Source organism: Bufo gargarizans, chromosome 5 (genome assembly GCF_014858855.1).
Source record: "Bufo gargarizans isolate SCDJY-AF-19 chromosome 5, ASM1485885v1, whole genome shotgun sequence".
Lineage (NCBI taxonomy): Eukaryota > Metazoa > Chordata > Amphibia > Anura > Bufonidae > Bufo > Bufo gargarizans.
In genome coordinates this window covers 142,890,177-142,913,667 of record NC_058084.1, presented here as the reverse complement: position 1 = coordinate 142,913,667, position 23,491 = coordinate 142,890,177, and the positions used below count along the sequence as shown (strand labels likewise).

General features: G+C 45.2%; 1 protein-coding gene across 4 annotated transcripts in view; it reads left to right on the top strand.

The window, feature by feature from the left end:
- EPB41L3 (erythrocyte membrane protein band 4.1 like 3) overlaps positions 1-23,491 on the top strand; it is a 320,068-nt gene that overhangs the window by 79,516 nt on the left and 217,061 nt on the right. The window lies entirely within an intron of this gene.

Sequence of the window (23,491 nt, the reverse complement as noted above, 5' to 3'; positions counted from 1 at the left end):
CACCGGATGATTGGGCGTTACCCATTCAGGTGAGCCTTTTTCACCAGCAGATCCAACAAAAAATTTGAATTGTAAATTATTAGTGTTTTTTTTTTTTTTTTTAGGACTACTGAAAATGTGGAGAGTAACATACATATATTTCACACATTTATGTTACACCAATAACATTACTGTCAATTACCTTACAATAAAAATTTGATACTAATTTTATTCAACTAAATTATCTCTGGGCACTTCTATAGCTGCATGCCTTTTTGCTGATAGAAAGAGCGGCCTCTTAGATAAACTCAGAAATTCAATCAATTCATCTGTCTGTGCAAGGTCAGGCAGGAAATAGAGTTGAAATAGAATAGATTATTTCATATCTAAGCTTTCAAAAAGAGTACAGTCCTATAATGTAATACTGTAGAAGAATCGCTACATAGATGATTACCTCCCGTGAGGTGTTTAATAAAATGAGCTGCAGCGTATGTACAGCATATTCTACAGTGTGATGTTTGGCTGTAGTGAAGCTTGCTAAGGCTTAAATTAGGACATTCGAAAAGTCTACAGTTGATTATTTTTATGGAAAACAAGAGCAAATCGATAAGTGGCAGGGCTGTACTTTTTACATCAGAAAATTGAATGCCTTCCATCAGCGGTGTATAATTGTGGCATGGTCACAGGGTGTTTCTGGTGTTCCCCGACACACCCCAAAACTCACTGAAGCATGGGTCAGCCTGGTACCAACTGCAAGTTGGTACAGTGCCTGGAACCGATGAGTGGCATCAATATTCATGAGTTGTAACGCTGATGTATACTGATGTATGCCGCCCAGCGGTCCCACTTTCTATGCATGGTACTCACAGATTTCACACACTCTGACCAAATAATGGGGGCGCTGACAGGATTTCCTTTATAAACACTCTATTGAGCCCCCCAGATTTACTTTGAAGAGTATTCCTTGGGTGAGGGAGCAGTGGATGCTCCTGCAATTTGTGCTGGTTGCAACAGCTCCAAGAAGCATGCATTTCTCCTTATTCTGCCTCCTAGAGAACCCCGAGCTGGTCTGAGAGGCTGAGCTCACAGAGGACAACATGCTTGGCCGGTGTTTGATCTACAGGGGTGGATTATAGTAAGAGTTTTCTAGGAGAATGCCTGGGGCCCTATATCTCTTATAACCTTGTGAGAAAGCTGACTGCCAAACTCACATTGGGGTACTGAGGTGGTGGTCCGGTGCAGGGTTGCAATACACTCTTATTGGTTTGTAGTTTTTACTGTTTCCCACTAGGGATTGCTATCATTGTTTTTGTACCTTATTATTTAGGATTTCATACTTACTACCTAATTCTTTGGGGTATTATTTTGGCCTCCTTGGACCTTTTTTCGTCCTTTGATTGTTTCAACTTTGTCCTTTGACCACCACCTCAAATGTGATTTTTTTTTTTACTGTATTTAATTATTTTTACTGCAATGTTTTTTTCTGTAATGAATAGGTATGAATTGATTGTGAACCAACCTCTTTTTCTGTCCTATGACCACCACCTCAAATGTGAATTCTCTTTTTACTGTATTTAAATTATTTTTACTTCAGTGTTTTTTTCTGGTATGAATATGTATGATATAAGTTACACTATTTACTTTGGTGTATATACTATTTACGATCTGTCCTGTATAATGTAAAAAGGTGTTATACAGTTTCAGTTGGTATATGGACTACTTAGTGGAATACTGGGAATGTATTTTATATTGGAGTTGAATCTGGGAAAATACCTGGGGCCCAATATCTCTCAAGGCCTGTGAAAGCTAGCACTCACTATAATTTGTCCCAGTTTACCTGCTGTGTCAGGTACTGTGTCCTACTCAATAAACCTCTAATCTGTTACCCTATGTGTTCTCTAGAATTGGTTATTTTACTATATCTATGCAGTAAGCTTAAAGTGTACCTGAGTTTTCAAAATACATTTGTGCTTCATTGTAGAATCATAACTGTGGAAGGATGAGGTCTTTTTGGGCTTCCCTAATGTCTTCCTTAGACATATTAGTCTCTGTTTAAGCTGCACAGCTATATGCATTTCTCTCACAGGCAGTGGGTGTCTCCCTTCTATGGAATCTACCAGTACTGCACAGCAGTGATCTGACTTCCATTACTTCCCACTATATCTATTTTCTTCTAGGGAGCTTAGAAAGCTGATATGGAAGGGAAATCAGACTTACAGACACAAAGGAACTTCTGCTCTTCAAAAGCTGTGTAGATGCAGTGCTTCTATCAGGCCCAGGCGCTCAGCTAGCTCTGACATGCCCCCATTTCCAGTGAACCGTCTATGTTACTAGAGGCGGCTCTAGACTAACAGCAGGCAGTGGACTGCAAATTAGGTGGAAGTGAGACCCCTAGTGGCAGTGAATTTGCAGCTTTTTTTTTTTCAGGTGGATGCGGGCAGATTTTTTAAATGAAGTGATTTACAGATTTGCTAGTTAAACCATTCTCTATTGAATTAAATTGATTGAAAGAACATTAACTCTTTAAATCTGGTACTATATCTATGTAGTAAATTCATACACACAGAACACTTATAAGTGCCAGAAAATGTGTGCGTCATGCAACACGTGCAGCTCTCTATCACTTCCTCAAGCATAAGGTAAACCCTATTTATTTGTAGCAAAAAAATAAGAATATGTATGAGAGAAACAAATTAGTGGTAGCAATGGTCCAAAACAGAAATAAAATGACATCTGTAAGCTATTAGGTGTAGGTGTTTGATGGGGAGGAATAAACAATGATTATATAGCAACAAATGGAAGTTGAGAGCAAAAAATAGTTAGCTCAGGCACCTCATATTTATCAGGTTGCTGCATGTTTACAGCGGGTACTGCATCTGTAGCCAGTGAACAGAACAGAAATAATTTGGGTTGTAAAGGCTGGGTTTCCAGGTACTGGCACCTCCTAGCTGCTGTACATTTCTATCTTCATTCATGCCAGAAAACTGGCATGATTGAAGATAAATGTTTCAGGTCTTCTGGCTATACCCCCTCCTTCCCCGTCACACGGAAAAGTGGCAAGAAGGCAGAAAAGTTACAAGTTATGCCACCAAAAAAGGTGTGTGACATAAATTGCAACTTTTTAATGCCACAATGGTGGCCTAATATAGCATAATAAATGTACCCCCCTCCCCCAACCTAGTGTTTTATGTTTTTTACAGGTACTTGTCAAGGAACTGGGTCAATTTGGAAGTTCTGAGAACAGCCAATCAAGAGTGCATGCTGGGAGTTGTAGTTTCACCACAGCTTGAGTACTGAAGTTTGCTGATCCCTGCAATAGACTAATGTGTATGGGGGCTATAAGAGGAGCTTAACACTGGGGGGAAATACTGGATCAAATAAAGAACCTTGAGATTCCCATGATCATTGAAGAGCATGGGCAAGGTTAAGAAGCAAAGAAACCTGTGACATTGTTTGTGGCATTGCTGAGTGCTCAGCAGTAGCATAAATAATTGAAATAATTTGGGTGTATCTGCATGCTGCAGATTTTCATCCATACACCTAAATGAGTTTGTATTGGCAGCAAGAACATTTACATGAATGGAACAGTCACAGAAATTTCTGCAAAAAATCTGTAGCATGTGAATAAATCATTAGTAAGATGGGAATTAAATGATGATAAAAATGATAATTACTAGATATTTTGCAGTGTATACTCTGCACTTGGCAGCCTACTACCAAACACATTGCAACTTATTTGAGAAAAGCTGCTATACTATTTTGATCCTTTAAGGGCTCATGCACATGAGCGTGTGTGCCCTGTGCCTGTGCTGTGGACCGCAAATAGCGGTCTGCAATGCAGGGGTACCAGCCGGGTGCACGCCATCCGTGATCCGCAAGATACGTTGCACACCGCAAAAAAATAGAACATGTTCAATTTTTTTGCGGTGCGGGGGCTTGGACCTAAATCTCACAGAAGCGCTTCGTAGTGCATCCGTGGCCTACCAATCCATTCCTTTGCCTTGCACCGCACCATATCTTGTGGATTGCGGACCCATTCAAGTCAATGGATCCACATACGTGATATGGAGTGCACACGACAGCTGCCCTTATATTGTGGACCCACTGTTTGCGGTACGTAATACGGGCATGGGGCACACACGCTTGTGTGCTTGAACCCTAAAGGGGTTATGCAAGAATAGCAAGGGGGAAGGGTTAGCAACCCCCTTCCCCCTTGGCCAGACCAGTAAAGGAAAGATGACTTACCTGCTTCCTGACATTGGCTCCCTACGCCTTCTCCTCCAGGCTTGTGATGCTCTGCTAAGCTACTTCGATGTCATTATCCGGTTTAGGATCGCTGCAGCCAATCACTGACCACAATGGAGATCGGGCCCTCTTGCATCATGTGACCATTTTCATGATGGAAGGAGAGCTGGTCACTGATGTGGCCAGTGATTGGCTGCGGTGTTGTCAAACCAGATGTTGGCATAGAGGGAGCACAGAGGATCATCACAGGCCTGGAGGAGAAGGAGCGGGGAGATAGCGCTGAGAAGCAGGTAAGTAATCTTTCCTTTACAGGTCAAGCCAAGAGGGGAGGGTTTGCCAACCCCTCCTCTCCATTTTTTTTGGCCACCCTGTTAAAGAAAGTATGGAGTCAGTTTATTTAAAAATGAAGGAAACCAGGTTTTTAATTTATATCTCAAAAAACAAACAAGGCGGCTGTAGCTTCAAGCTGATTTGTCATATTTCATCATTATTCGCAAGATTTTAAGGTGTTTCATTACACACAGTAAATAAACTGAGAACAGTACGCAAGATAATGCGTCAGAGAATACAAAAATAATCAATATGTGAGCGCCTAATGCTTGACACATGCAGCAGGGCCTACAGGCACCCCTCTAGTTAACATCTGACATTACGGGCTTTGATGGGGAAGAATTACTACTATGGAGCAATCCACCACCAGAAAGAATTTTGTAGGTTGCTGATATCAAAGTACTACACACAGTGATATTTATGTATGCAAGGACATCTTGCTGTGAGATGTTACTATATCATGATGACCACAGACAGAGTTTGATGTAATTGCGACTACTATGTTTCCTGCAACTAAACACTAGGGGCACTTTTATTAAGATCAGCGTTTTAGACACCGGTCTTTATAAGCCCTATAGCTGGCGATGGATTGCTTAAGGGGTATTCCATCACAGACAATGGGGACATATCACTAGGATATGCCCCCATTGTCTGATAGGTGCGTGTACCACCTCTGGGACCCGCACCTACAATGAGAACGGAGCGGGAAAATGAACGGAGGGCTCACTGCTCATGTGCTGGCTCTGCTATTTCTGTCTGCCCCATAGAAATGAATGGGAGCAAGGGCCGCGCGTGTGCGCGGTGCGCTCCCATTTACTTCTATGGGAGCAGCGCCTGGTGGTGGAAAGATCACAGCTCTCCCCGCTCCGTTCCCGTTGTAGGAGCGGTCATATAAAAGCAGGCGGGGCACACCCTGTTTTTGGACTGAAGGCCACATTATCAGATTGTACTATGTTAACAGCCAAAATACAATTTTGACAAGCATCACGGAATGTGCAGAACATCAGACTTCGAAGGTGATGGCGTACAGCAGAAGACTGCTCTGGTCTAAGGAGTACTAATCCATTTCAGACACATGAATTCATGGATTTAACCAACCTAATTTCAACAGTTCATGTTGGAGCCATGGGAAAAATTGTTTTGCCACCCATTAGGCCCCATGGTTGTCACAGCATTGTTCAGGACCATGTGCATCCTACATTTACTATTATTTAGACAATGTAGACATCTAGACAGGGAGTTTTTAAGTGTGCCCAATTATTCCAGCAGCTTAGGTTGTATGATCAATCTGGGGCATCTATACACTGACAAATGGGAAATCTAACCTGAGTAGAAAAACTTTCAAAACAACAATTACTGAAAAATATTAAAAGCTTTCAGTTTGTGACCATCAGGCCTAAAACAGAGAAAAAAGTTGTAGAGAGGAGCCATGGGTAATAATATTGCCAATACCCGCTAAGTGTAAAGCTCACCAACCTAGTCACTACCAGTCACACCTATCCCAGTACTGAATAGTTAAGTTGTATATATTGTGGTACATTTTAGTGGCACCATTGGATGGATGCTAAGCAGTTTTACTAATAATAAATTCAGTAGTGATGTCCAGCGCTTGTACTCAGCTGTAAGGTACTGCATTTGGAAGCCATTTAAAAATCCTCAGCTCCGCCCCTTCTTGTGAGGTCAGTTAAGCAGCCAATGGGAGTAAAAAATGCCAAAATGAACATTTACGGCCGCCAGACTATCCGAATTACCAACCAGCTGGCGGGGAGAAGGAGCTACAGGCGTCTTAAGTCACTTAGGGGACTACTCGGCAGCTATAAAAGGAATGAGCTCTGATACATATGAAGAGCATGATCACCAAAGAGGACATATCAAAATTGGGATGAAATATCTTATAGCACTGTCCCAGCCTGGTCCATTTGAGAATGGAGAAAACGTAGTGAAGTGGTGTGCTGCATATGTCCAATTGCTTTGCTCAAGCTCCAATCAGTTAAAGGGGTTTCATCAGCTGGTAGGATATGCCATCAAAGTCAGATAGGTTCACTTTCAGGGGCCCGTTTTAGGGAGGTGTGGGTCTTAGATGTGGGACTTGCACCTTTCTCTAAAACGGGTCACCAAAAGTAAAGGAAAGTGCACATGTGTAGTGTGCTCTCTATTCATTTTTCTGGGGGGGGGGGGGTTCTAAAAATAGCCAAGTGGGCGGGCTCTGCTTATTTTGGAGATCCCATTTAAATGAATGGAGATCACACCTTGCAAGCACGGCCACTGCTCTATTCACTTCTATAGGACTGTCGGAAATAGCTGAGCCAGAGATTGTGGAGATAGGTGCCTCTGAGACATGGGTCTGTCTGATATTCTAGCGATATGTCACCAATGTCTCAGATGGGACAACCACTTTAACCTCCTCCCGTCACACTAACGCCGAAAGGCGTCAATGCTGCGGCGCTCCCAGGTCACACTAATGCCAATAGGCGTCATCTCGCGAGACGCGAGATTTCCTGTGAACGCGCGCACACAGGCGCGCGCGCTCACAGGAACGGAAGGTAAGCGAGTGGATCTCCAGCCTGCCAGCGGCGATCGCTCGCTGGCAGGCTGGAGATCCGAATTTTTTAACCCCTAACAGGTATATTAGACGCTGTTTTCATAACAGCGTCTAATATACCTCCTACCTGGTCCTCTGGTGGTCCCTTTTGTTAGGATCGACCACCAGAGGACTCAGGTAGGTCAGTACAGTCGCACCAAACACCACACTACACTACACTACACCCCCCCCTCCCCCCCGTCACTTATTAACCCCTTATAAACCCCTGATCACCCATGATCACCCCATATAAACTCCCTGATCACCCCCCTGTCATTGATCACCGCCCTGTCATTGATCACCCCCCTGTCAGGCTCCGTTCAGACGTCCGTATGATTTTTACGGATCCACGGATACATGGATCGGATCCGCAAAAAGCATACGGATGTCTGAATGGAGCCTTACAGGGGGGTGATCAATGACAGGCGGGTGATCACCCATATACACTCCCTGATCACCCCCTGTCATTGATCACTCCCCTGTAAGGCTCCATTCAGACGTCCGCATGATTTTTACGGATACATGGATCGGATCCGCAAAACACATGCGGACGTCTGAATGGAGCCTTACAGGGGGTGATCAATGACAGGCGGGTGATCACCCATATACACTCCCTGATCACCCCCCTGTCATTGATAACCCCCCTGCAAGGCTCCATTCAGACGTCCGCATGCGTTTTGTGGATCCGATCCATGTATCCATGGATCCGTAAAAAATCATGCGCATGTCTGAATGGAGCCTTACAGGGGGGGTGATCAGTGACAGGGGGGTGATCACCCTGATTACCCTGATCACCCCCTGTCATTGATAACCCCCCTGTAAGGCTCCATTCAGACGTCCGCATGCGTTTTGTGGATCCGATCCATGTATCCATGGATCCGTAAAAAATCATGCGGATGTCTGAATGGAGCCTTACAGGGGGGGTGATCAGTGACAGGGGGGTGATCACCCTGATCACCCCTGTCATTGATAACCCCCCTGTAAGGCTCCATTCAGACGTCCGCATGCGTTTTGTGGATCCGATCCATGTATCCATGGATCCGTAAAAAATCATGCGGATGTCTGAATGGAGCCTTACAGGGGGGGTGATCAGTGACAGGGGGGTGATCACCCTGATTACCCTGATCACCCCCTGTCATTGATAACCCCCCTGTAAGGCTCCATTCAGACGTCCGCATGCGTTTTGTGGATCCGATCCATGTATCCATGGATCCGTAAAAAATCATGCGGATGTCTGAATGGAGCCTTACAGGGGGGGTGATCAGTGACAGGGGGGTGATCACCCTGATTACCCTGATCACCCCCTGTCATTGATAACCCCCCTGTAAGGATCCATTCAGACATCCGCATGCGTTTTGTGGATCCGATCCATGTATCCATGGATCCGTAAAAAATCATGCGGATGTCTCAATGAAGCCTTACAGGGGGGGTGATCAGTGACAGGGGGGTGATCACCCTGATTACCCTGATCACCCCCTGTCATTGATAACCCCCCTGTAAGGCTCCATTCAGACGTCCGCATGCGTTTTGTGGATCCGATACATGTATCCATGGATCCGTAAAAAATCATGCGGATGTCTGAATGGAGCCTTACAGGGGGGGTGATCAGTGACAGGGGGGTGATTACCCTGATCACCCCCTGTCATTGATAACCCCCCTGTAAGGCTCCATTCAGACGTCCGCATGCGTTTTGTGGATCCGATACATGTATCCATGGATCCGTAAAAAATCATGCGGATGTCTGAATGGAGCCTTACAGGGGGGGTGATCAGTGACAGGGGGGTGATCACCCTGATTACCCTGATCACCCCCTGTCATTGATAACCCCCCTGTAAGGCTCCATTCAGACGTCCGCATGCGTTCTGTGGATCCGATACATGTATCCATGGATCCGTAAAAAATCATGCGGATGTCTGAATGGAGCCTTACAGGGGGGGTGATCAGTGACAGGGGGGTGATCACCCTGATTACCCTGATCACCCCCTGTCATTGATAACCCCCCTGTAAGGCTCCATTCAGACGTCCGCATGCGTTCTGTGGATCCGATCCATGTATCCATGGATCCGTAAAAAATCATGCGGATGTCTGAATGGAGCCTTACAGGGGGGGTGATCATTGACAGGGGGGTGATCAGGGAGTCTATATGGGTGATCACCCCCCTGTCATTGATAACCCCCCTGTCATTGATCACCCCCCTGTCATTGATCACCCCCCCCCCCCCCCCCTCCTGGTAAGGCTCCATTCAGACATTTTTTTTGGCACAAGTTAGCGGAAATTTTTTGTTTGTTTTTGTTTTTGTTTTTTCTTACTAAGTCTCATATTCCACTAACTTGTGTCAAAAAATAAAATCTCACATGGACGCACCATACCCCTCACGGAATCCAAATGCGTAAACATTTTTAGACATTTATATTCCAGACTTCTTCTCACGCTTTAGGGCCCCTAAAAAGCCAGGGCAGTATAAATACCCCACATGTGACCCCATTTCGGAAAGAAGACACCCCAAGGTATTCCGTGAGGGGCATATTGAGTCCATGAAAGATTGAAATTTTTGTCCTAAGTTAGCGGAAAGTGAGACTTTGTGAGAAAAAAACAAAAAAAAATCAATATCCGCTAACTTATGCAAAAAAAAAAAAAATTCTAGGAACTCGCCATGCCCCTCATTGAATACCTTGGGGTGTCTTCTTTCCAAAGTGGGGTCACATGTGGGGTATTTATACTGCCCTGGCTTTTTAGGGGCCCGAAAGTGTGAGAAGAAGTCTGGGATCCAAATGTCTAAAAATGCCCTCCTAAAAGGAATTTGGGCCCCTTTGCGCATCTAGGCTGCAAAAAAGTGTCACACATGTGGTATCGCCGTACTCAGGAGAAGTTGGGGAATGTGTTTTGGGGTGTCATTTTACATATACCCATGCTGGGTGAGAAAAATATCTTGGTCAAATGCCAACTTTGTATAAAAAAATGGGAAAAGTTGTCTTTTGCCAAGATATTTCTCTCACCCAGCATGGGTATATGTAAAATGACACCCCAAAACACATTGCCCAACTTCTCCTGAGTACGGCGATACCAGATGTGTCACACTTTTTTGATGCCAAGGTGGGCAAAGGGGCGCATATTCCAAAGTGCACCTTTCGGATTTTACCGGCCATTTTTTACACATTTTGATTGCAAGGTACTTCTTACACATTTGGGCCCCTAAATTGCCAGGGCAGTATAACTACGCCACAAGTGACCCCATTTTGGAAAGAAGACACCCCAAGGTATTCCGTGAGGGGCATGGCGAGTTCCTAGAATTTTTTATTTTTTGTCGCAAGTTAGTGGAATATGAGACTTTGTAAGGAAAAAAGATAAAATAAAAAAAAATCATCATTTTCCGCTAACTTGTGACAAAAAATAAAAAATTCTAGGAACTCGCCATGCCCCTCACGGAATACCTTGGGGTGTCTTCTTTCCAAAATGGGGTCACTTGTGGCGTAGTTATACTGCCCTGGCAATTTAGGGGCCCAGATGTGTGAGAAGTACCTTGCAATCAAAATGTGTAAAAAATGGCCTGCAAAATCTGAAAGGTGCACTTTGGAATATGTGCCCCTTTGCCCACCTTGGCAGCAAAAAAGTGTGACACATCTGGTATCGCCGTACTCAGGAGAAGTTGGGGAATGTGTTTTGGGGTGTCATTTTACATATACCCATGCTGGGTGAGAGAAATATCTTGGCAAAAGACAACTTTTCCCATTTTTTTATACAAAGTTGGCATTTGACCAAGATATTTTTCTCACCCAGCATGGGTATATGTAAAATGACACCCCAAAACACATTCCCCAACTTCTCCTGAGTACGGCGATACCAGATGTGTCACACTTTTTTGCTGCCAAGGTGGGCAAAGGGGCACATATTCCAAAGTGCACCTTTTGGATTTCACCGGTCATTTTTTACACATTTTGATTGCAAAGTACTTCTCACACATTTGGGCCCCTAAATTGCCAGGGCAGTATAACTACCCCACAAGTGACCCCATTTTGGAAAGAAGACACCCCAAGGTATTCCGTGAGGGGCATGGCAAGTTTTTAGAATTTTTTATTTTTTGTCGCAAGTTAGTGGAATATGAGACTTTGTAAGAAAAAATAAAAAAAATAAAATCATCATCATTTTCCGCTAACTTGTGACAAAAAATAAAAAGTTCTATGAACTCACTATGCCCATCAGCGAATACCTTAGGGTGTCTACTTTCCGAAATGGGGTCATTTGTGGGGGTTTTCTACTGTTTGGGCATTGTAGAACCTCAGGAATCATGACAGGTGCTCAGAAAGTCAGAGCTGTTTCAAAAAGCGGAAATTCACATTTTTGTACCATAGTTTGCAAATGCTATAACTTTTACCCAAACCATTTTTTTTTTTTGCCCAAACATTTTTTTTTATTCAAAGACATGTAGAACAATAAATTTGGCGAAAAATGTATATATGGATGTCGTTTTTTTTGCAAAATTTTACAGCTGAAAGTGAAAAATGTCATTTTTTTGCAAAAAAAACGTTAAATTTCGATTAATAACAAAAAAAGTAAAAATGTCAGCGGCAATGAAATACCACCAAATGAAAGCTCTATTAGTGAGAAGAAAAGGAGGTAAAATTCATTTGGGTGGTAAGTTGCATGACCGAGCAATAAACCGCTAAAGTTGTGGAGTGCCGATTTGTAAAAAAGGGCCTGGTCACTAGGGGGGTATAAACCTGTGGTCCTTAAGTGGTTAAAGGGAATCTGTCACCGGGATTTTGGGTATAGAGCTGAGGACATGGGTTGCTAGATGGCCGCTAGCACATCCGCAATACCCAGTCCCCATAGCTCTGTGTGCTTTTATTGTGTAAAAAAATAACGATTTGATACATATGCAAATTAACATAAAATAGTCATATCTTACTTGTGTGACCAGAGAAGAGTCATATTTTGAAGCTCTGACTCCTCTCAGGTTAATTTGCATATGTATCAATTTTTTATTTATTTTTTAAAAGCACACAGAGCTATGGGGACTGGATATTGCGGATGTGCTAGCAGCCATCTAGCAACCCATGTCCTCAGCTCTACACCCAAAATCCCGGTGACAGGTTTCCTTTAAGGATTAATATAGAGGCAAATTGTAACAGCTTTTATATCCACTGTGACACAGTGAGAGGTTTGGTCTGGGAAAACTGGTATTTTCCTCCCACCATGTGCTGCTGGGCTGATTTACAGCCAGATGAGGTTAAATACCGGACTGTATTTTAAATGCCCGTCCGGGTTTTGGCCGCACCTGGCTCTCCTTAAATAGGCAGCTGGGCTCAGAAGCCAGGTCTCTGTGTTATGATCTGGGAGCCTTTTGTCTGTATGAAGGTTTGCTACCTGTTTGGCGTGAAAACAGGTTGGTGCTGCTATCAGCAAGGACTTGGTTGGTGCTGCTGTCAGATTTGCGTGAATTACCACCAACACCGCAAGGTGACTTTTTGCTTGTTTATGACTGCTTGTTTTGTCACTTGCCTAAAGTGTGAATAAAACACTGAACTGTTTGATCCAAAGAACTTGTTGTTGGCTCTATACTGCATCCGCTAATCCTGTCAACTAGAGCGAGTCCCCCCATTTCAGATATGTAGACTGCCTGTTTAAAAGTTTAAGACAACTTTTAGTGGTCTTAGGGGGAAATTTTATCAAAACTGGTTTAAAGGAAAACTGGTTTAGTCACCCATAGTAACCAATCAGATTCCACCTTTCATTTTTCCAAAGGAGCTATGAAAATGATAAGGTGAGATCTGATTGGTTGCTAAGGGCAACTAAGCCAGTTTTCCTTTAAACCAGTTTTGATAAATCTGCCCCTGATTTTGTTATAGATTTTTACGCCACAAATTATGTTCCATTTTGGTGCAAAAAGACACATTTTAGGCCATGCTTCCTTTCCTGATAAACCAGATGCATCTTTTTGTGCCAACACGTTATCATTTTAGACAAACTTGAGGCACAGAGTCAATAGTGAATCTGGTCCAGTGTATCCAACTTCTGATGGTTACTTCCAGTTGGAGAACATGCAGTGTCATAGAGCAACTGTCCACAAAAGCTAGTGCTACAAACATGACAACGAATTTACTATACTCATAAGCAGGGGCGTAGCTACGTGGAAGCAGGGGAAGTGGCTGCTGCGGTGCCCAAACAGGAAAAGGCCTTGGGGGAGGACAGATGGATTTATTTTCAGGGCCCAGGTAGCAGTGAGTATGGTGCTCCTAGTCCTAGCACTGGTATTACTCACCGCTCTATGTTCTTCTTCTTCGGGCGCCTGCACTGCACTAAGTCCTGGCACTGCACAGGTTCAGGACAGGACGTTGTTTGCGTAGGAGCGCACTATGACCTGACGCTTTACGACAACAGGTCACAGTGTAGTGCCTAGAAACAGTGCTGCACAGGAGGAGAAGAGAGGTGAGCAGGGGTGCACCTAGCCTTTCTGCTGCCTGAGGTGAAAACTGAAACGGCCCCCCCCCCATGCCAATTTCTTAACCTTACTCCTTTGCCACAATGAAAGCGCTCATTGTCCATGGCCCTTCCGCTGCCCCCCTCTTGCCCCTACATGGTGCTGCCTCACCTGGCCTCATTGGTGGTGCACCCTTGGAGGTGAGTTCTTTTTTTTGGTTCTGGTCTGAGGTCTGGGAGGGTGGCCCTGTTCAAAAAATGTCTGTGGGCCCAGTCAGTTTTAGTTACGCCATAGCAAAGCATGAAAGCCTATACTATGGAGATTGAGATTTGCTATGTGGCGGAAAGGGAGATTTATGCAGCTGATAAAAACGTCTTATGACCCTGAATGTCTAGGAAATCTGTCAAGTATTCAGGTGAAAGGGGATCTATCCAGCGCAAGAAAAGTGTACCTGATAGTAAGTCACTGTGCATATGCCAGAACACATAGCAATACAAGTGAGGATTTTTCTGCATACTCCATAAACTCCTACTTTCCTTGGTATTACACATTGACGTAAAATGAATAATGTTCTTTATGGTAATCATGCCGTGTTTTGTACCATTCTAAAAAGAAAAGTTTGAATGTGATGAAAAATGCATATATCAAACCTTACTTGATTTAATTATAAGTTACCGTAAATTGCTGTTCAAATGCTGTATAATTTTATTTGCCATATCCCTTATGAAGAGTTATTATCAGTGCTTGCTGGAAGAGTACACATTTCTATTACATTGCAGAGACCTTATCAACATTTTGCACCAAACCTCTTTATCATATCCCCAAAACCTATTACATAGAAACTAATTCATTTACATCCTTAAAGACCATTTACATAGTAACGTAGTATATAAGGCTAAAAAAAGACATTTGTCCATCCAGTTCGGCCTGTTATCTAAAATTACAGTACCTGTGTATTCTTCTTCTATCATATCTGAGGCATCAGCAATACAGCTTTATATCTTATTCAGGGTCATTGGAAATCTTGGTGACAACCCCAATGGGAACTGCAAGGGCTGCCTTTAGTGGCTGTGAACCTGGACCAGTCTTAGACCAACATAATACAGCCACATAGCAGAGCCGTGCCCAAGAACCCTCATAACACCACCACCTATGGCTCCTTACTCTGGAGTTATAGGCACTTGATTCCCCTCATCAAGCAGGGTTCTGCAATGAGGTGTCCCTAAAGCTGAGGACGTTGTCCCTGCCACTTGATTGACAGGGTCGGACATCCCTGCTAGCCCTGAGAAACTTGTGCCTGCTCTGTTGCTCTGAGTAGCGGCTTCCAGTCAGCAGCACGTGAATAGTCGCTGTTTCAGTAGCGGAGGCAGAGGCTCTGTGCTTGCACCACTACTCGGAGCAGCAGTGCAGGCGCAAGATTGACAAAGCCGGACACCTTGGCCAGCACTGGCAATCAAGTGGCAGGGGGGTGTCCTCACCTTTGCAGACACCCTGTCACAGGTGCAGGACTGGTGATAACTGGCACGTCAACCAACGGGAGGCATTGCACAATCATCCCACATAACATTTTGAGGTTTCAGTGCACACAAAGGGGGAGATTTATCATGAGGGGAAAATTTGAAGTCAGTTTTGCTTGAGTATGCGTTGGAGTACTTTATTCCCCATTTATCAAATGTCTCATGTTACTTGATAAATTTGGCTTGTCCTTAGACCTCACGCCTTTGTCTAGAGAAGCTGCTCCAGTTTTCCTACTCCACCCTCCATCTGGAGTGAGATCCGTCATGGCTATAGAAGACCTAATACAACCGGATCCATTCATGACGGATGCATGCGGTTGTATTATTGTAACGGAAGCGTTTTTGCAGATCCATGACGGATCCGCAAAAAACGCTAGTGTGAAAGTAGCCTTAGCTACTTTGGAACCGAACCCGAGTTCGGGAAATGTTTTTTTTACAGTAAAAATTAATTTATGAAGTTTTTACGTGAAGCCACGCAAGACTTAGCAAAGTAATAACTTCGGCTCATCTTAGCCAATACATTCTAATACTGTACGGAGCACTCGCTCCGTATAGTATTGGACCAAAGTTTTATGTGAATCGACTTAGGATGTTTCATGCAAAGTCGATTCGCTCATCCCTAGACCTATTAATAACTTTGGCTCATCTTAGCCAATACATTCTAATACTGTACGGAGCGCTCGCTCCGTACAGTATTGGACCAAAGTTTTATGCAAATCGACTTCGGATGTTTTTCAGAACCCCTGCTGATCAACTCTTTGAAGAGAACGCAGTGCTCCTTCAAACAGCTCTTCGGCGGAGGTGCTGCAAGTCGGACAACCGCCGATCTGATATTGATGACCTATCCTGAGGATAGGTCATCAGTCTAGAAAAACTGAAAAAACCCTTTAAGGAATCATCTCTCAAAGACAACCCCTTGAAGCTATCACTAGCTCATTGCTGCTTTTATGACTTACAACACCCCCCGAGACAGATTTCGCCAGTCAAAGTGGCCGTTTAATGAAGACCATGGACGGCTGTAGTCCCACCAGAGTGAAAAAAGCAGCTAACTGCTCTTACTTATAGAAGGAGGCATTGAGTGGGGCGTCCCTTTGGTTATGTCCATACACCCTAATAGGACACCTAGATAACTGCTATGGCTAATGATACTCCGGGTTATGTGTTTCATGTATGGACTTCATCGTGAATTGCAGCTCTGATATAACCTTGTAAAAACTGAAGTAGGAGGGACATGAACTAGAACAAGGCCTTATGGTATGGCGGGTGGGCCAGGAGTGTAAACAGATGCAATATACAGTGTACAGGTTTGGGAACTGGTACCATGGGAGTTACATGAGCCCGTCCCTGACTGATAACTAAATGTCCATTTAACATCACAAAGATTTTGGCATTGCATTTATGAAACTTCCAGACTGATAGATCTCATTTATCTCCATTGCATAAAGTTCCAGCTGACATTTCTCTGGGACCGCGGAGATAATCTAAGGTCACTTGCAATTACCAGGAAAAGAAAAACCTTTCTAGAGAAAATGATATCAGCAGTACAGAGATAATAGCTCATATTATTAGGTATTATGGGACAGACAGGGCTTAAATCCTTCAACAGTCTAAAGTCAGCGACATAAAATGTGTGAAATCAGGATAATCTATGTAAACAGTAAAGCGCGATGACGGGTATTAATGTATTTGTAATGAATGGGCTCCCACTTACCGTGTACACATTACGGGGCATATTTGTTAAAAACGCTGGTCTTAATAAACCTCTAAACTGGAGGTGGATCCACCAGAGTTATAAGAGGCGCGAGTCACTACATAACTTTGGCGCATCCACCGCCACTACTAAATGTAGGACCAAACAGGCCAAGCACTAATAACACCTAAATCACGGGTGCACAGTACACTGTGCTTGAGCACTACCCGCATCTATTATGGTAACCAAGGTACCAGCTCAGAAACTGCAAACAACCTACAAAGAAGAAACGAGCCCAAAACAGCACCCATAAAATATAATAAAGCTTTATTGTGTAGACAAATAACATAAAAAAAGTTTTTATTAAAAATCACATGATGCAAGGAGAGGTGGCAGAAAAAACATCCTCCAGAGACCACATAATTTAGAAATGGGGGTGAATATGGAAAGCTGTATATATTATAATGTATGGTCTGGACTACACCCACTGGGATAGTACCCTGCAAACAACGTAGCTACAAATAGTGCCAGACGAAGGTACGCCGAAACGCGTGCTGGAGTCGCGCCCACCATTGACCACAATTGTAAATGGGTGAGTTTGAATATTGGGATTAGTTTTTTATACTCTGGTCTGGACACAGTTCTTACTATTTATTCCTGGCACTATTTGTAGCTACTGTTGTTTACAGGGTACTATGCCAGTGGGTGTAGTCCAGACCATACATTATAATATACACACCTTTCCATATTCACCCCCATTTCTAAATGATGTGGTCTCTGGAGGATGTTTTTTCTGCCACCTCTGCTTGCATCATGTGATTTTTAATAAAAACTTTTTTTTATGTTATTTCTCTACACAATAAAGCTTTATTATATTTTATGGGTGCTGTTTTGGGCTCGTTTCTTCTTTGTAGACTGTTTAAATGTAAGATAGCTTCCGAACTGTCTTAGGCCTCTTTCACACTTGCGTTGTCCGGATCCGGCGTGTACTCCACTTGCCGGAATTACACGCCGGATCCGGAAAAACGCAAGTGAACTGAAAGCATTTGAAGACGGATCCGTCTTCAAAATGCGTTCAGTGTTACTATGGCAGCCAGGACGCTATTAAAGTCCTGGTTGCCATAGTAGGAGCAGGGAGCGGTATACTTACAGTCCGTGCGGCTCCCGGGGCGCTCCAGAATGACGTCAGAGCGCCCCATGCGCATGGATGACGTGCCATGCGATCACGTCATCCATGCGCCTGGGGCGCCCTGACGTCACTCTGGAGCGCCCCGGGAGCCGCACGGATGGTAAGTATACTGCTCCCCGCTCCCCACTACACTTTATCATGGCTGCCAGGACTTTAGCGTCCTGGCAGCCATGGTAACCATTCAGAAAAAGCTAAATGTCGGATCCGGCAATGCGCCGAAACGACGTTTAGCTAAGGCCGGATCCGGATCAATGCCTTTCAATGGGCATTCATTCCGGATCCGGCCTTGCGGCAAGTGTTCAGGATTTTTGGCCTGCGCAATAAGCGCAGCATGCTGCGGTATTTTCTCTGGCCAAAAAACTTTCCGGTCCTGAACTGAATCCTGATGCATCCTGAACGGATTTCTCTCCATTCAGAATGCATTAGGATAATCCTGATCAGGATTCTTCCGGCATAGAGCCCCGACGACGGAACTCTATGCCGGAAGAAAAGAACGCAGGTGTGAAAGAGCCCTTACATTCAGACCTTAAAATAGTAAATGAGATGGGTCTGCCAGCCTGTCCCCTACCCTGCCCACAACAACACGCCCACTTTTTTAGGCCTGGAGTGAGCAGGGAGAAGCAACAAATTGCAGTGCAACTAGCCGCCGCGCCACAATCTTCGCTCAAAATATGCCTAATATAGGAGTATTTCAGCTTAATAAATGACCCCCTACATGTGTGCATTTATTAGGGCAAATATATACTCTTTACCAACGGGCACACAACTAGCAGACCAGATATATTGCAGTCTTCATCCAGAGGCTTGTCTGTGGGATGTGCTGTTTTCTGTGTTATATATTAGGGCTGCAACGATTAATCGAAGTTATCGATAATATTCGATAACGGGATTCGTTGTCAACGAATCCCGTTATTAAATAATTGTCCGATTTGTTGCTATGCCGGCGGTCAGGCGCTATGCCGGCGGTCAGGCGCTATGCCTGCGAGTCCTTAACCGGCAGTAACTTTTACTTCAACTTTAAATCAGCGCATCTTTATTACCTTACAATGAAGCTCCAGTAACAGGCAGAGCGGGTGCGTGGCGGCGTAACGTCACTTACTCACGTGACGTGCCTGCTCCATTCATTAAGTGGGCGGAGCAGGAGCGTCACGTGAGTGAGTGACGTTACGCCGCCGCCCGCTCTGCCTGTTACCGGAGCTTCACAGGGGGTTCAGACCTGAGCGTTCTGAAACGAGCGCTCTGTATGCGCGATTGTACGGGCGTTTACAATCGCGCATACAGAGACAGGCGTGCACACATTGTCGCGCGTTCCCGAATATCTATGTGCGGGAACGCGCGACAAACGCCCAAAAAAAAGCTCAAGAACTTGTTTGAGCGTCGGGCGTTTTACAGCGCGATCGTACGCGCTGTAAAACGCCCAGGTGAGAACCATTCCCATAGGGAATCATTGGTTTCTCCTTGTTGAGCGTTTTACAGCGCGTAGGAACGCGCTGTAAAACGCTCAGGTCTGAACTTAGGGTCATTGTAACGTAATAAAGATGAGCTGATTTAAAGTTGAAGTAAAAGTTACTGCCAGTTTAGGAATAGTCTACTGCTGTGAGCGGCGGGGCCGGGGCTGTTGTGGGAAGGGGGATCTGTGGATGGTACTGTTATGGGGGAAATATGTGGATGACACATATAGCATAAGATTCTATATAGTGTCATCCATAGATCCCCCATAACAGTGTCATCCACAGATCCCCCATAACAGTGTAATCCACAGATCCCCCATAACTGTGTCATCCACAGATCCCCCATAACCGTGTCATCCACAGATCCCCCATAACAGTGTCACCCACAGATCCCCCCATAACAGTGTCACCCACAGATCCCCCCATAACAGTGTCACCCACAGATCCCCCATAACAGTGTCATCCACAGATCCCCATAACAGTGTCACCCACAGATCCCCCCATTACAGTGTCACTCACAGATCCCCAGATAACAGTGTCATCCACATATCCCCCATAACAGTGTCATCCACAGATCCCCCATAACAGTGTCACCCACAGATCCCCCCATAACAGTGTCATCCACAGATCCCCCATAATAGTGTCATCCACAGATCCCCCATAACAGTGCCATCTACAATTTGTTTTAATATGGCCTTTGAACATAATTTTTCAAGTTAAATCATATGAACCCATTTTTCTGTCATTTTGGTGTTTTTTCCCGATTAATCAATGAAATTATCGACAACTAATTGATTATTCAAATAATTGTTAGCTGCAGCCCTATTATATATACAGTGTCTTGAGGACAATGTTACATACTGATCCACATCATACAGGGGTCCCTCAAGATACAATGGGTGGCCTGGGAAGCATTAAAGGGCCTGTCTCACTTCAGCAAATGGCATTTATCATGTAGAGGAAGTTAATACTAATGTATAGGGATTGTCCATATTGCCTCCTTTGCTGGTTTGATTAATTTTTCCATCACATTATACACTGCAGTGCTGATAAGAGGTGGCTGGGACAGAAGCTGCCGCACATGCGTGCCTATGTGTACTTCCACAGTCCCGGCCACCAGAGAGGTTGGCGCTTTTTCCAACTTCTAACACCCAGCTGGACCTTTATGGCAAAGTTCTGGAAATTCTTTCATCACTTCTAGCAGGAATAATAGAGGAATGGCGCACCATAGAGCCATAGGAATAGATGCTCCAGGATTGTTATTACAAGTCGTTAATAAATCAGGCATGTCAGGAGAGGTTATGTCCATGTGGGGTGCAGATTTTCTGAGGTAAATCCACCGCGGTTTACAGTAGCAGTAATGTGGATGTGATTAAGGCCTCTTTCACACTACCGTATGGCTATTTCAGTGTTTTACAGTCCGTTTTCACTGATCCATTGTTCCTTTTTTTGTTTCAGTTGTGTTTCCGTTCCGTTTTCCCGTATGGCATATACAGTATACAGTAATTACATAGAAAAAATTGGGCTGGGCATAACATTTTCAATACATAGTTCCGCAAAAACAGAACGGATATGGAAGACATACAGATGCATTTCCGTATGTGTTCCGTTTTTTTTTGCGGACCCATTGACTTGAATGGAGCCACGGAATGTGATTTGCGGGGAATAATAGGACATGTTCTATCTTTCAACGGAATGCATACAGAGTACATTAGTTTTTTTTTGGCGGAACCATTGAAATGAATGGTTCCGTAAAAAACGTCCCGCAAAACGGAAAAAAAAACGGTAGTGTGAAAGAGGCCTTAAACAGATATTATCCACACGCTCTACAAAAAAAGATTGGAATCCACTCGGACGCTGACACGCTTTGCAGATTCTAAATCCGCAGCACGTCAATGTATGCTGCAGATGTCTGCAGAGCATTACACCCTTTGCATTGCAGAGGGTGAACTTTGTAGCACCATACATGACAGATCCGTATGTAACTCGCAAATTCAGCAGTGACCCTGTGTGGGTGCACCCATGTGGCGAGATTAGCCGTGCCCATTCATGTCACAGATTTCAGATCTGCACGCAGAGAGATCCGCTCTGTATGAGCTATGGCATGGCTGTGCGGAAAATGCAGTGAAATCCTGGCGAGGGAGGCGTGTGAACACGTCCTTACGCATCGGTTTTTAGCAGATGGTGAAGGAACCCTGAGCGTGCTTTTGCTGCCGTTTTGTAGCGGAATTTTTTTGCACCTGCGTTTTTTGCAGCATTTTTGGGAGCAGCTCCAGATGTTAGCTGAAGGTCTATGGAAATATGAAGCACAGGACCCACAGGAGTTTGTTTTTTCTGTTGGTCTTGTTCTTTAAGTGGCTTGTTCCTGCCTTCTTGTCAGACCTGCAGTATGCTGTAGCTCCTGGCATTTTGCCAACCCCTTCTCCATAGCGGGAAAACCCGTAAGGAAGAGAACACTGTTGGTGAGACGCTCCGGGCACATTTACTGTTGGACGTGCACCAGACTGGACATTTTTTGGGGGCAGTTACATAATTCTAGCACAAATGTGGCCCAGGATTTACCATACTCCGAAGATCCGTGCGCCAGCATAGAGACTTTGTGAATCATATTGTCAGATATCATACAGTGCGGTACCATTAGTGCTGTGTGCCAGGGAAACCACCATAAACAACGCAGGGGGCAATAAACACTTTCACTTATCATGGTTTTTTATTGGTAAGAAAAAATGCCAGTGAGAAATTCATGTATGTAAGGATGCCAACATCGACAGGCGCCATCAGCACATCCACCCCCTCAATAGAGACGGACAGAAGAGTGTGACTATGGCAGTGCCAGGTGGGTAGTAGAGACAGAGGGGATACAGTTCCTTATGGAAAAATTATAGTATGTATTCAAGCCCAGCTGCCACCATCATGCCCACGGCAGTTATTGCCCCAGTATGAAGCCCAGCTGCCATTATGCCCACTGCAGTTACTGCCCCAGTGCTATACCCAACTGCCACCTTCATGCCCAGTTACTGCCAGGTGTCAAGTACAACTGCCATCTTTATGCCCAGTTACTGCCCCAGTGCCATACCCAGCTGCCACCATCATGCCCAGTTACTGCCCCAGTGCCATCATCATGCCCAGTTACTGCCCCAGTGCCATACCTAGCTACCACCATCATGCCCAGTTACTGCCCCAGTGCCATACCCAGCTGCCACCATCATGCCCAGTTATTGCCCCAGTGCCATACCCAGCTACCACCATCATGCCCAGCAGTTACTGCCCCAGTGCCATACCCAGCTACCACCATCATGCCCAGCAGTTACTGCCCCAGTGCCATTCCCAGCTGCCACCATCATGCCCCCTGCAGTTACTGCCCCAGTGCCATACCCAGCTACCACCATCATGCCCAGCAGTTACTGCCCCAGTGCCATACCCAGCTGCCACCATCATGCCCCCTGCAGTTACTGCCCCAGTGTCATACCCAGCTGCCACCATCATGCCCAGAAGTTACTGCCCCCGTGCCATACCCAGCTACCACCATCATGCCCAGCAGTTACTGCCCCAGTGCCATACCCAGCTGCCACCATCATGCCCCCTGCAGTTACTGCCCCAGTGCCATACCCAGCTGCCACCATCATGCCCAGCAGTTACTGCCCCAGTGCCATACCCAGCTACCACCATCCTTCTCTAGCAGTTACTGCCCCAGTGCCATACCCAGCTGCCACCATCATGCCCCCTGCAGTTACTGCCCCAGTGCCATACCCAGCTGCCACCATCATGCCCCCTGCAGTTACTGCCCCAGTGCCATACCCAGCTACCACCATCATGCCCAGTTATTGCCCCAGTGCCATACCCGGCTGCCACCATCATGCCCCCTGCAGTTACTGCCCCAGCCCCTGGGCGTGCTGCTCAGTCGCCTCCTCAATGCAGCCAGATGCTGTGCACAGTGTGCAGCAGGGGGAGGCGGAGTTGCCCGGGGCAGGACGGGGGTCCACAGGATGCTGTGCACGGGACTGCGGAGAGCCAGCCCCCCGGGATAGTCAGCGCGCCCCGGTCTGCGACCCCCGTCATCTGCGGGGACAGCTCGTCTCCTGGCTCCTTGT